The sequence below is a fragment of the Panthera pardus genome, unplaced genomic scaffold (assembly GCF_024362965.1).
Source record: "Panthera pardus isolate Hobbes unplaced genomic scaffold, ASM2436296v1 HiC_scaffold_7, whole genome shotgun sequence".
NCBI lineage: Eukaryota > Metazoa > Chordata > Mammalia > Carnivora > Felidae > Panthera > Panthera pardus.
In genome coordinates, this window is record NW_026527002.1 from 64,711,492 (window position 1) to 64,725,414 (window position 13,923).

The following is a 13,923-nucleotide window of genomic DNA, read 5'->3' on the forward strand; positions in this document are numbered from 1 at the left end:
CTGACCATCTTCTATTCATTGTTAAAAATTCAGGGGCACCTGGGTGGCTCAGTTGGTTAAGTGTCCATATCTTGATTTTGGCTCAGGTCATGATCTCACAGTTCATGAGTTTGAGCCCTTTGTCAGGCTCTGCACTGGCAGTAGAAAGCTTGCTTGGGATTCAATCTCTCTCTCTCTCTCTCTCTCTCTCTCTCTCTCTTCTCTCTCTCTCTCTCTCTCTCTCTCTCTCTCTCTCTCTCTCTCTCCCTCTCTCTCTGCCTCTCTCCTGCTCATGCTCAATCTCTGTCTCTCTCAAAATAAAATAAACAAAAAAAATTCAACTCATATTTCAGCTACACCAGAAAGCCATTTCTGAAGCCACACTTCAATGAAGTACCCTCATCCATGTTCTTTACAGCGGCATGTGGTGTGGTGATGAAAAGCACAGCTTCCAAATTCCACCTACATGGGTTCGAATCATGGACTTTCCCCTTTGGTCAAGATATTTAACTTCTCTGGCCTTAGTTTGCTTGTCTAAAAAAATAACAGATGAATGATGATAATAATAGTGTAACAGTTCCCTCTTAGGAGATGTATAAATTCAACATGCTTAACAGATATAAATATAATCTCTTATTACATATACCATATTGATGTTTATATAGTAAGTTATGTATTTGTATCAATTTCTTAAATTAGAGCTTCTAGGACAGCGCTAGCCAACTGAAATGTAATGTGAGCCAAAAATTTGAGTCATATATATTAATTTTTTAGTAGCCACTTTTAAAAAAGTAAAATAAAGAGGTAAATTAATTTAACAATATATTGAAACACAATACACCCAGAATATTATTTCAAAAAGTAATCAAAATAAGCAATTAACATTTAATGTATTCTTTATTCTAGAAATCTGGTGTGTACATTGTACCTTTGGCACATTACAATATGGACCCATCACATTTCAAATGCTAAGTTTTCACATGTGCCTAGTGGCTACTGTATTATGCACATGGTATCTACACATGTGTGCACATGTATGTTTACCCAGGTCTAAAGGACAGGGACCACGCCACTCCATTTCTTTGTACTGCCAGTACAGAAAAAGAGGTCTTGTGGTAGAGAAGTACTTAAATACATATTTTTAATGATATGCTAACAAAACTTGAGAATAGAAGAGAATTTCATAAATATTAAGGATATGGATATATTTAAATAAGGAAACACAGTGATTTGTGATCAACATATTGATTTATGGTTTCCATAAATGTAGAAATAAGAAACATTCTGGTGCATGTATAGTATTTTCCAGTAGAGGGCAGAGATCTAACCTGTAACTAGACAGTGACTGTTTAATGGTATAAGATAGCTTTTTCAGAGTGGTTTATTCATACCTAAACTTTAGAAAGAAAAAAACAGTGTGGTTTCTCACAAGCAAATGATTTCATGGCACTGACTGCCCAGACAACTTAGCCAATGGGTGTACAGGGGAGGGATAGAGCTGTATTTCTTTCTCTTTCTGGTTTAAGCTGTCTTAATAAATATCTAATTATTTAATAGATGGACTACTATACGTAGGGCTCACAAACTCCAATAGGATAAAAGTTCACACAGGAAGTTGGTAAGTCTGCCCACATCCTTTTACTTAGAGATAATTTTTTAAGAGACCATTTCATGTGTTGTTCTCTAAATTCCATAAATATTTTGACATAAACCTCCTTGTCAGTGCCTCGGTATTGGCAAAGGATTTCTCAATTTCCACTGCTTTCTCCCATTTTCTTCTCTCTCTTATTGTTCTTTGGCATTCCTTATAAAAGCACACAGAGGAAAATGAAAAATATATGGTATTCATATTTTATTTTATTTTGTTTTTAAATATTTTATTTATTTTTGAGGGACAGTGCAAGTTGGGAAAGGGAAGAGAGAGGGAGACTGGGGGTCCGAAGCGGCTCTGCGCAGACAGCAGCAAGCATCAGAGCCTGATGCGGGGTTCGAACTAACGAACCTTGAGATCATGACCTGAACCAAAGTTGGATGTTCAACCGACTGAGCCACCCAGGCGCCCCTATGGGATCCATATTTTAAAGTTCCAAGACTTTTCTGGAACAAGCAGGCCAGACCTTATGCATTTACATGAGTGTTGTTTCCCAAATTAGTCCTTCTAGAAAGCATTTTACATATTTTCACAGTATTGTTGTGATAAAGATATTTTTGTGACTTCTAACGGCATTGATTTCAGTCAGATTTTAAGCAATTCCAAAATACCAGTAATTTCATTCGTACGCCTTATTTTCTTTTCAAAACACTGCATTACTTTGTTAATAACACATATGCATTCACGACACGAAAGTGTGGATAACTTTTGCCTGTTTTCAAAGTAATATTCACCTACAAAGAAAATTATTTTTCAAAGTTTTTAAAGGAAGTTCCTAAAAGACGTTGAGCAATCACAGCATTATTAGAATAAACCTTCAGTCTCCCAAAGGAACTGTTCTGAATATGATCTCTTGCTTATGGTTCATGTGTCACCATACAAAATTTAGACTCACCTCCAAGTAACTTCAAGGTACAAGATACTCTGCAGATAATCTTCTTATTTGCAACTCGATACTGTCTTCTGACAAAACCTGTGAAAAGTATATGACACAGAGAATGGAACCATAGTATTTCATATACTGTTACCACATAATTTCTACACTGCTCATAACAGCAGAACTTGCTAGACTGTGAGGTCTTACATCAAGACTGAGTTCACCTCAATCTACCTGCAAATCCTTTCCTGCCTAACTCTGTGAAGATGGTCTATATGTACCTCTACCCACTCTCTTTCCACCCAAGCTAGAGCTTATTTTTTGTATATTTCTTGTTCAGTTCAGTTCAAAATCCATTGCCTGAGCGCTCACTCTGCCAACTGGGACTCCAAACATGAATGGGATACCGTCCTGGAGCTCATGGAGCTTGAAGTTAGTTAAGGAGCTAGACACTTAAAGGGTTCATTTTAATTTCTCATAGGATTATGGTGGCGGGAGGCAGTGGTTTTTGTGAGAGGAGGTTATGTACTCACCAAATACTGAGTATACATGCACTGTGGGGCAAGTAGTGATAACATGGGATGTCTGGATGGAGTTTAGCTCCTAGTTAAGGCTTACAGAGAAGTGGGACATGTAACAGATCTTAGTCACCAAGGAGAAAAGAACTCATATGATTCCCCAGAGTTTTCTCAGTTTGGATTGATGTACATTTTACAAAAAGCCTTGTGTCTCTGAAAATTGCTGTTTCTCTTGGTCCAAAGTTCTTGTGAACAGTTTAAACTGCCAAGTAATTCCATATTGTATTCATTGGATACTGACCTCTTTTGCTCTGCCTGTTCTTTTCCCCCTCATCCTGCTGCACATGGTTCTATTTTCCTCATTTACATACCTGAATCCTACGCTCATCTAGTGCACAAAGATTCTTACAAGTGAGCTTTGACTTTTGTGGACCTTTGACCTTTATAGACTACATGCGTCAGCATACAAATGGCATTCTGTGTGTGGGGAAGGAATATTAAAATTGTTTTCTGGCTGTTTGGCTATGAGTGTATCCCTCACAACCCAGAGATACAAATGGTCCTGTCTATATATGATTTTGCTTTCAAGAAGCACAATTTACATGGGGTGCCTGGGTGGCTCAGTTGGTTGAGCATCTGATTCTTGATTTCAGCTCAGCTCATGACCCCAGGGTCGTAGGATTGAGCCCCATGTCGGGCTCTGCTCTGAGCACGGAACCTGCTTAAGATTCTCTCTCTCTTCTCCCTCCGCCCCTCTACCCTGCTTACACGCACTTTCTCTCTCTCTCTCTCTCAAATAAAAAAAAGCACAATTTATAAGCTAAAACCAAAAAAGGGCAAAAGAAATTCCAAGCACTACTTGTGTTCCTTGTGAGAAATTAAAACATATCTAATCCACAACCTCAGCAATGTTTCTCACATCTTATTTTGTTTTCTATCCACGTTGTCACCCACAACACTTAAGAGACTCTCATTTATGACCCTCCTCACAAAAACTACAGTCAATATTTCTTTTCTAGTAAAAGCAACTTTTATTCTATCTCCAACTCTGGCTGTTCTCCCCTTCCCCCTACATATCATATAGATTGACATAACCTTCCATCCACTGTTTTGCTCATTTTTCAGCCTTGTTTGCTTTTACTCTGACTGCACGCATCATAAAAGAGTAACAGCTTGACTAACCAAGATTGAATCTTCTGGGTTAACAAGAGGGTTTGTGGGTTAGCAATAAGAGAGCTCTCTTTTGAGGGCTAGAGTAGTCAAAAAGTTTGCATATACTCCCATATTATTAATGTTCTTTCTTTATATGTGCATATTTATAGCTCTTACACACAATGAGATGAAACATTTTCTTAATCCAAAGTAAACTGAATCTAAGTTCTTCAAGCAAGCCATTGATTTCATGGTGGTTTTATATTAATAAACTCAGTGTAACTAGGTCTTATACTTTATTTACAGCTCCTATTGCCATAAATTGATGTCCAAAGGCTTAGAATCTTGTTTTTATTAAAATTAAAATCTGATGCTCTAGGAATGGGAGTTGTTAGATGTGGCTTTGCCCCCAACAATGCTTTCCAAATAATCTGTTGCAAATGTTGAAATAGGGTACCAGGGAGTAGTGTTCTGTAAGAATTTGGGCAATACAGATCTGTGTCTTGAATAACAAATCAGGACAATGACATGTACCGCTGGCTCCTATAGTCTTTAAGCTTCCTGATCTTCAGAAAAGGCTCTGGCTGTGTTTCAAGTTGGAAAGAGCCAGAAGGAAGAAAAACAAGTCCTCTTGTTGACTTGAACTTTGGTTTGTTTTCTAGGAAATGTGTTGTGTTATTTCACATTTTGCTTCATTTTCTCCCCTAATTTCCAAAACAACTATACTATAGTTTAAACCATAATTTGATGATGCTCTTGTGTTTTTTCTTTTTATTTGTATTACCTTTGTGACCCTTAATGGCTTCTAAGATACAGAGAAAGAACTTCATCTCATGCTTGTCAAGTAGAGTTCCTAGATATACAGTGACTCCTCAGAAGATATACAAAGATGGAAAATTCTGAGGGAAGTAAACTAGAATGAATTGAGGGCTTCCTATGTTCCAGGTATTGTGGTTGTTATTTTGATGCATTATTCTTCACTGGAACCTCACAACAATGCACTGATATAATTTTATTCTTATTTTTTTAATGAAGCTCTTGATATTCAGAGACTATTTTTATTAGTCTGATATTATACCCCTAGTAAGTAGCACATTTGAGACTTTTGCATTTTTTCCTGCTTTACTTTTAATTTCATAAAATACTTTGCCTGTCTTCATGTATTTATTCATGAAAAAATATACTTATTTTAAAATGTTGGAGCAAATAAAATAAAATAAAATAAAATAAAATGTTGGAGTCAGTTGAGTACAGATAGGAACAAATTTTTACAATTACTGCCCTCAGACCTGTTGTGTGAGTTTTCTGCTCCCTGCCTCTGATAGTCACCTGCCTCAGGTAGTCATAGCTAGTCAATCTCATCTTCAGTTTCCAATGAAACTCTGAGTTTCAAAATTTCTCCATCTCCCAAGTCAGACTGACCTTCAACTTCCACAGTTGAACAGTGGGAAAAGGGAATATGGTCTGTGCTTCATCTCCCACCCATCCACTTGCTTGCTCTTCCTGTCCTCCTTCAACCCCAGGGGTGCTTCTGGATTCTCCAGGTTTAGGAAAGTCAAAATGGATGGAAGGATTGTACTGGTTTTGTTCTCCCTTAACTATTCAATGTCTTCTGTGTGCCAGATGCCAAAGATTCAGATGGCGGTGAAGACTGCAAAACGGGATAGTTTGTTAGATTCCTTTATTATAAAGAAGGACCTAGTTACTATGACCTTTTATTTAGAAAAGTCTGGAGAATAAATGTGAAATGACCCAGTTGAGAAATGGATTACAGTAGTAAGAAGGGAAAGTAATAAAGGAGGATTTCAATGGAGAAGACATTCAGAGAATTAGAATTGGTGAAAACACTCAAGTGAACTGAAAAAAAAAAAGATTTATGAAATCCATGTAAGCATACTGATACAAATAAAATGGAGAAGACATGTGAAGTCAATTCTGGGTTGACAAAAGAGATAAAGGAGATACAGACTGAAAGACCATCTGTCTTTCATTTCCCAAGTACATGTTCATTGAAATTCTCATTCACAACATATGACGATTTGATGCAGGATTCTGTAATTGCTCAGACTCTATAAAGAGTTTTGGAATCAAGAAATAATAGGCAAACTCACAATGGGGCTTGTGTGTTGAAGGGTAAGGAAGGAATATAAAGAAAAATAATGAATATGTGCTTTCATTTAGAAAAAATACATAGTAAGGTTTACAAACCTATGGAAATTTAGTTTCTGAAGAGAGCTTCCCAATTTCCCATCACACTGAAGTTTAGGTAACTTGTCCTTTGAGAGCATCAGCATGTCAATTGCTTATTGTGTTGTGGCTTATTGTGTGGTCTACTTGCCTCTTGGAATCAGACCTGAAAACTTTTATCTCTGATCATATTTATTCAAAAATTATTCTTGAGTGGCTTTAGGTTTCACTGTAAGTGTTCACATAAGGAATGTAAGTGGTATTTTTCTAGTGATTTTAAAGAACATCATGAAAAATTAAATTTCTAAAAAACTGTTTATAACAGAGTATCTGTTTAGGTACAGAGTCTGTGGCAGCAGAAAGGCTCACAAACTACAGTGTGAATATATTGCACTAATCTTGTTTTTTAAATTATTCAGATTTAAATATATCATAATTTTTAGATATCAATCCTCGGCCTTTGTCCTTTAAGTTTCAATAATAATAATAATAACAATAACAATCAGAATCAGAATCCATTGACTTTTTTCTCCAGTAGTTCAAAGGACATTAGTTGCCTTAAACATGAAATGCTCATTTACAGACATCCTCTCTCTCTCTCTCTCTTTTTCTTTCTCTCTCACACCCACCCCCCCAACACACACACACACACACACACACACACACACACACACACACTCACACACACTCGCATAACACACTACTGTTCACATCTCTGTAACTGCTATGTAGGGACTGTCTTATCCCACAATATAATAATCTTTAGGACACTTTCTAAATAAGAAAGTCTTTCCAGATGCGTATATTTGAAAACAATTATACATTCTCAACACCTGGCCAGGGACAGAATTAAGTCACGATATGAGGCAGTAGGGGGTGTGTTGGTCCCGTTAAGGGAGGAAGGGGACTGTATACCAAAAGAGTTGCAGAATGTAGCCAGTATGCACCAGCAGGAGTTGGGAGAGGACAACAGGAGTAGATTCTGAGGATGTTTAATCAGGGGCTGGAATGTAAGATTGAATAAGAGAGATTTTATCAATTTGAGAACACTCTCCTGATACGCAGAATTTAACATCTTGGCAAAAATATCAGGAGATGACTCCTGATGACTCCTAGAAGAATGGAGAGAACTATATTCAGAATTGCTGTCGCAGATGATGGAAGATGGTATCGATATTCTCAAAGATGTGGACATGCCAAAGTGGATTTTCCATGTAAGGCTGGAGAACTCACCAGAGGACTATGTCCCATGGGAAGACAAAGAGGATACACCATTTACCAAAATAATAAAAAATAAGAAACTGCTGAGTGGGGCACCAAAATAATCTAGAAGTTCAATGGTAGCCCTGGATTGATAATAGGTGATGCTGTTTTAGAACTGGGTTCTGTAATGCAGGGCAGTTGATAGACCCCAAAACGACAGAGGCCAGATGGTTTTGCTTATCTGTCAGAAGCCACGTAGATAATATCATATGGATAGCAGGGATGTCTGACCATGAAGAGCTATAAAAATAGTTTATCGAATTTGGCATCTCCACCATAGATTGGTGGTCAACAAGATTACTACTTAATATGTACAGTCATAAGAAAACAGAGAGGGATGATCAGAATAAGGGCAATGGCCCTAATAAAAACCCAGGCCTTTTGCCCAGTTTTTGGAACTGAGCCTGTTTTTGGACTCAAAACCAAAATTTGATCGAAAGAGAAATAGGATCTATTACTACAGCAGGATTTGGCAAACTCAAGTCTTGATGTAATCCTCATTCCATTCTTTGGGAGTAGCTCTGATGTTCAGTGTTCTCCCTGACCCTTGGTTATGCCCTCTGGGAGATTCTTACCAGCCCATTATCCCCCATGATGACATCTGAAGAAGGTGTGGGGATCACGTCCTAATTGAGGGGTATACCACTTCCAAAGTTCATTTCTAATCGGAACAAGTGTGGAGTCTGAAAGTTGATTTAAGGCTTTAAAACATTTTTATCTTTATCCTAAGCTCTTTTTCAGTGGCAGTACAATTTGAAAGTTTATAATAAGTTTCCATTTGTTTATAGACAAATTCATGTGCTAATAACCACACTCATGTTATTGTTATTTTAGATTTATTATTTTATTTGTTCTCGAATCTGCTGTCTTTTCTTCCTTCTCCTTATGATTCTTTTTCAAATATAATGACGGCTATTTTGAAGTTCCTTGGAATAACATACTTCGGTAGAAAAGCCACATGTCTAAGCTTTTCTTTGTTTCCAGTTTGAATGTTAATGAGAACTTTTGTTCTAAATCCTTTATAGACCTGTATCCGGTCACTTGGTGAGGTAGATAGAAAAATGTTCCCTCCTCCCCAAAGATGCCTATGTTCCAAAACCTACCAATATGTTATGTGACATAGCAAAAGGGACTTTGAAAGTGTGATTACATTAAGGACTTGAGATGGAGAGATTGTCCTGGATTATCCAGATGGGCCCAATGAAATCAAGGGGTCCTTTATAGGAGGAGGCATCAGAATCAGGGTCAGAGAAGGTTTGCCATCAGAAGCAGAAGTCAGAGTGATATGAGGACAGGAGTCAAGGGATATGGGCAGCACCTAAATGCTAGAAAATTCGGGGTCTTTTACCCCATTCTTACTTCTTAAACACTTCAGTCTGGAAATGACATATGACATTTCCATTTCCATTCAATAGGTGATACTAGTCCCATGCCATCCAGAGATCTAAGAACAGACTGAGAATTGTAGAACTGTGGCCAGAAAGAAGAGTGAATAGATTTTACTGAACATATAGAAGTTCCCATCACAGTCAGGCAAGGTCTTCTTGCGGAAGTGGTTTTCACCCTGCAATCTGAGTAGGAAACAACCAGATAAATAGGAAAGGGGCTGCTTGATTTTGAAGCACTTAATAAATGTAAATTCAATAAATGCATGGATGGAAGAGAAGACACTGGGCAGAAATGAGTGTAGCAGTTTGAGACACAGAAGATCCTCGTGGGTGAAATTAAGTGAATAAGGTAAAAAGTATTTGATGGTGAGGATTTAAAAAAGGCAGGGGCCAAATCATACCTGATTTTGTAGATGCTGTTAATTTTAAGTTAGTTTATATGTGATGAGATTCACTGAAGGATATTAAGAGTGGGGGCGGTACCAATGGTTTGCATGATTGGAAGCTGCTTACAGTACAGTGTGAAACAATGAATGGACAGAGGTATAGTGAATACAAGACACATCTGAGATTGTCATAGTAGTTTTGGTAGGAGAAGAGGCAATGACATTTTGATTTAAAGAAACCAAAGTGAAATTTGTGATACATTTTGGAATTGGTTTCTCTCCTTGGAGTCATTCTCTCTTCCAGTTTGAAATCATATACACACACATGCACACACACACAGACACAGACACACCACAGAACTTTCTTTCTTTTCATCACTATCACTGATAAAATATTACTTAATATTTTTATTCCAAAGGAACACCTGCTGGTGGAAACATAAACGTGGAAAATGTACATTAAATTTAAACTCAGAAGGGTAAAGGGACTGCAAGGAGACTGGGCACCTATTTGAGCTGACTGAATTACAATGTGTTGAGAAGAATTCCACGCCAAATCTGAGTCACAAAGACTGCCATGACTGACCCTCTCTGTTGACTATGGGCACAGAGAAAAAGAAAGGAGAGGTGACCTATGTGCCATATATTCATGTTAATATACTAGGTATGAGGCAAAAGTCCTATTTCCACTCTGCCTCCATTTTTAGATTGGGGAAGGCAGAAAAGGCACAAAAAGAGAAAGAACATGCCAAGAGGGGCCACTCAGGCCCTTGCAGCAGATGTTCGACAACAGGGAATTATAAAGGAAACATTAGCATAAGAGGGATACAATATATGTCTCGTGATTGCAAAACCATACTGAATTCCCTGTTCGTTTAAGTCATGTTTCACATCTGGTCCATATGTGTAATTGGAAATCTCAGAATTGCGTTTTCATGAAGGAAGATAAAGATGCCAAATGCTTTACAGAGAGGATTTATTTGTTTGTGAGTAATACACATGGAAATGTGACAAAGGGAAAGCTATGCCTGGAGCTGGGATTTAGCACTGCTAAGTGAGAGAAACACTTCCTTTGTAAGGAGGTATATGAGCAATTGAAAACTTTGACTCAATTTAGCATAAATTAATAAATGAAGACTGAAACAAAGCATAGATGACATAAAGTCATAGACTCTTCTAGGAACCTTTATTAAGACCACACACACACACACACACACACACACACACACACAACATGAGAGACAGTAAAGATTGAAAATCTAAATTACTAAAAGCACATTGCTCAAATTCAGGAGACAAATGCCTCCTTAACTCAACGCAGAACTTAATTGAATCTACATGATGCCCAAGCATCCCGATAGCCGGATAATTAGAGATAAGGCTAGAGTAACTTGATGAATGGTGGAATTTGTGACTTGTCATTTGGATGTTCTGACCCAATAATGAACAAACATTTTATCGCAGATGATAGTAATTTGGCTTCAACATGTTATGTAAAAAACATCAAAAAGATTACTTTTGTATACACCAAATATATCCTTTTGCAGCCTAGCTTTCATCCTTACGATGGTCAACAGTTCTGACATTTTCCACTACGAACATTTTGTTATCTTCATTGTTTCCTTGCCTTGAACAGGCAGGTGAAGCAAAACCATACTCTTATTCACTGGCCATAGGGTGTTCCTTGTGAGGGTCCCAGAAGAGGCAGGGGCTCTTGTAATGTGCTTCCCCCCCAACCAAATATCTATGGCTCTGGCCAAACTGTTTGTTTTCACAGAGCCTCAGTTTTCTTCTCTTACGCATTAAAGGCATTAGAATTAAGAACTACAACAGGAATATTTTGACTGCAAATAAGAGAAACTGAAGTAATAGAAAACTAAGCAAATACGCGTTTATTTTTCTTACATAATAAGTAGTCTGGAGATTAGCGGTCCAACACACGGCTAGTGGTTCCATGACCCTCTCCTAGACTAAGATTTGTGCTCCACTACTCCTAGCTGTTTGCTTTCACGTTATGGTCGTAATGGCAGCATTAGTTCCAAACGTTGTGTGTACCCTCAAGGTGGCAACAGGAATGACAAATGGTGTTGCCTTCTGTGGAGGCTCCTTACATTAGGAATACATAACTTTAAAAAAGAAAACCTTATCAGGGACTTTGTCTCACTTGTATCTAACCAAACACACATCCCATGATCGCCTCTAGCTGAAAAAGGGAATGTAAAAGCAAATACAGATGTGGGTACATTTTCATTCCCAACCCAGAGTTTCCTACTAGCAAGGGGAAAACGGGGAGTGACTAGTTCAGAGGTATCTGTTTGTCTTGTAGGGATTCCTGAGGCCCCTTTCAGATTCAAAACTCTGTGATGGAGAAAGTTAGGATAGATAAGGTTCCATGGAATTGCCAAGCTGCTGTTGGAGATCTTTGTCCAGTTCCTATGACTGTTTGGAGGGTTGCCTGTAACTGAGAAGAACCCTTTGGATCTTCCCATTTATGATTACAAAATCTAACTTCCACCAAAAAAAAAATATATTACGTGATTAAAAGAAGTAATTTATAACGAGAAGTACCAGGATGACTTCTAAGTTTTTTGGAAAGATTATCATATTACTTCTAGGATTCATGGGCTTTGTGAGAAAATTCCTGCACAACTTTCAATTAAATTAAGAGTCATCAAGATGTTGCCTTTTTAATATGGTAGTCAGATGAATCATTTTGGTCTGATTTTACTCATTCTTTTCCTGCCTTTCTGAAAATGGATATAAATCTGGGTTTTTATTTCACCAAATTCCCTCAGTCTTCTCTGTGTGTTGTGTGTGTGTATGTGTGTGTCTGATGGCCAAAAATAAAACTCCTTTGCCATAGAATTCTGAAAGATGAGTCCACAGAAACAAAACTTAGCTAGAGATTTGGAAGGGTTCCCATATCTTACCAGCTATTCTCTTTTGCTGAATTAATAGAATGAAAGAAGCTCACATTGATACAGAGAATGTTAGGGCATTCATCCATTCACTAAACAAATATTTATAGAACATTTACTATATGCTATATGACAGGCACTATTCTAGTCTGAGGAGGTAATAGCAATGAACAACGTGGAACAAATTCTTGCCTTCATGAAGTTCGTATTTTAGTGAAGATACAGAAGTGAAAAGTAATGTACATTTCATTCAGATAGAGCAATGGGAGAGGAAGTCATTAGGTGGGGTGGGGTGGGTGCAATTTAAGATAGGGCATTCAGCAAAGGCATTTCCTTTGAACTAAGGACCATTGTTACTTTCCTCTGTTTAATCCCATTTTCTTGACTCATTCTTCAACAAAATCCTTTATATGAGGTATCCCCCTTCAGATAATGGAGTAACTCATCATTTCCTCCATAATTCTTAGTGAATTAAGGGCAAAAAAAATTGTGTGAAATTTGATACATATTGACTTTGAGGGACACTCTTAAGGAAAAAAAATACAATTACAATTAGAAAATTAGATATAAATGCAAATACTTATTTATACTAGGAAAAAATAGAGTAACTTAAAAATTTTAAAAAGCTGACCAATTCCCAAAACATCTCAAAATCCAGAAAAGTAACAATATTTCTATTAACCAATTGATCAATTCCTTCTATAATCATTTCCTCTAAATTGTTATGGCTACATGGTTGTAATTAATTTGACATAACTCAACAACTTTGAAAAAAAATTCTATAAAGAAAATGAGAGAGATAATTTAGCCTTGCCTTTGGCATAAGAGATTGGTTTTTTTAAATGTATATTTAGAATGCATGGGTCATATAAGCTCTCACAAAATGTATTTTAGTTTCACTTTAAGTTATAAATTGTGCTGCACATATAAAAAATTTTATTATGAACACTAAAAGAGAAGAAGTAGAGTGGAGAGCTTTAACTTGGTTAGTTAAGAATTAACTAAATCTTCTCCACACAAATTTATACACTTGATAATTTGAAGAATTTTCTACAGAATACACTTGATATCAATGCTTGATAATTTGAAGAATTTTCCACAGAATAGCTTCTGGATCAGGATATTTCCATTTCTCCTCCCATTCCTAACCCACGTCTGGTGCCTGGTGCCATGGGGCATATTAATATATGTCTATATTAACACATAACCATTATCCATATTAACATTATCTAACAGATAAACATTAGTGGTCCAACTTCTGGCCCTGCACATCTGTGTTATAATGAGCCAATCCCATACGGGACAGCCAGCAAGAAATATATCTATAAGTGATGTTTCAAAAATCACATAATTCTATTCCACCAAACCCAACTCAGTTTCCCATTAGTGATATCTCACAAATGCTGACTCCCACTCCAATGTCCCTTGAGATAAGGGGAATAGAGGTAGAGGGGAAAAGCAGTAGAGGTCTACTGATCTTACGATTTTTTCACTGAGCAGAGCCTTTCTATTGTGCTTATTTCAGACAGCAGAAAGTGATATCTCCATCTCTTTGGAGAGAGAGAGCTCTGGAAAAACTTAATATATCTGATTTAAATTTTGTA

The 13,923-nt window shown here is 37.2% G+C and overlaps 1 long non-coding RNA gene across 1 annotated transcript in view; it reads right to left on the bottom strand.

Annotated features, from left to right (window-relative positions):
• Positions 1-13,923, bottom strand: part of LOC109273271 (uncharacterized) — a 207,823-nt gene that overhangs the window by 92,431 nt on the left and 101,469 nt on the right. The window contains exon 6 of the long non-coding RNA XR_002082958.2: positions 2,526-2,603. This is a non-coding gene — a long non-coding RNA (uncharacterized LOC109273271). The remainder of the gene's footprint in view (positions 1-2,525; positions 2,604-13,923) is intronic.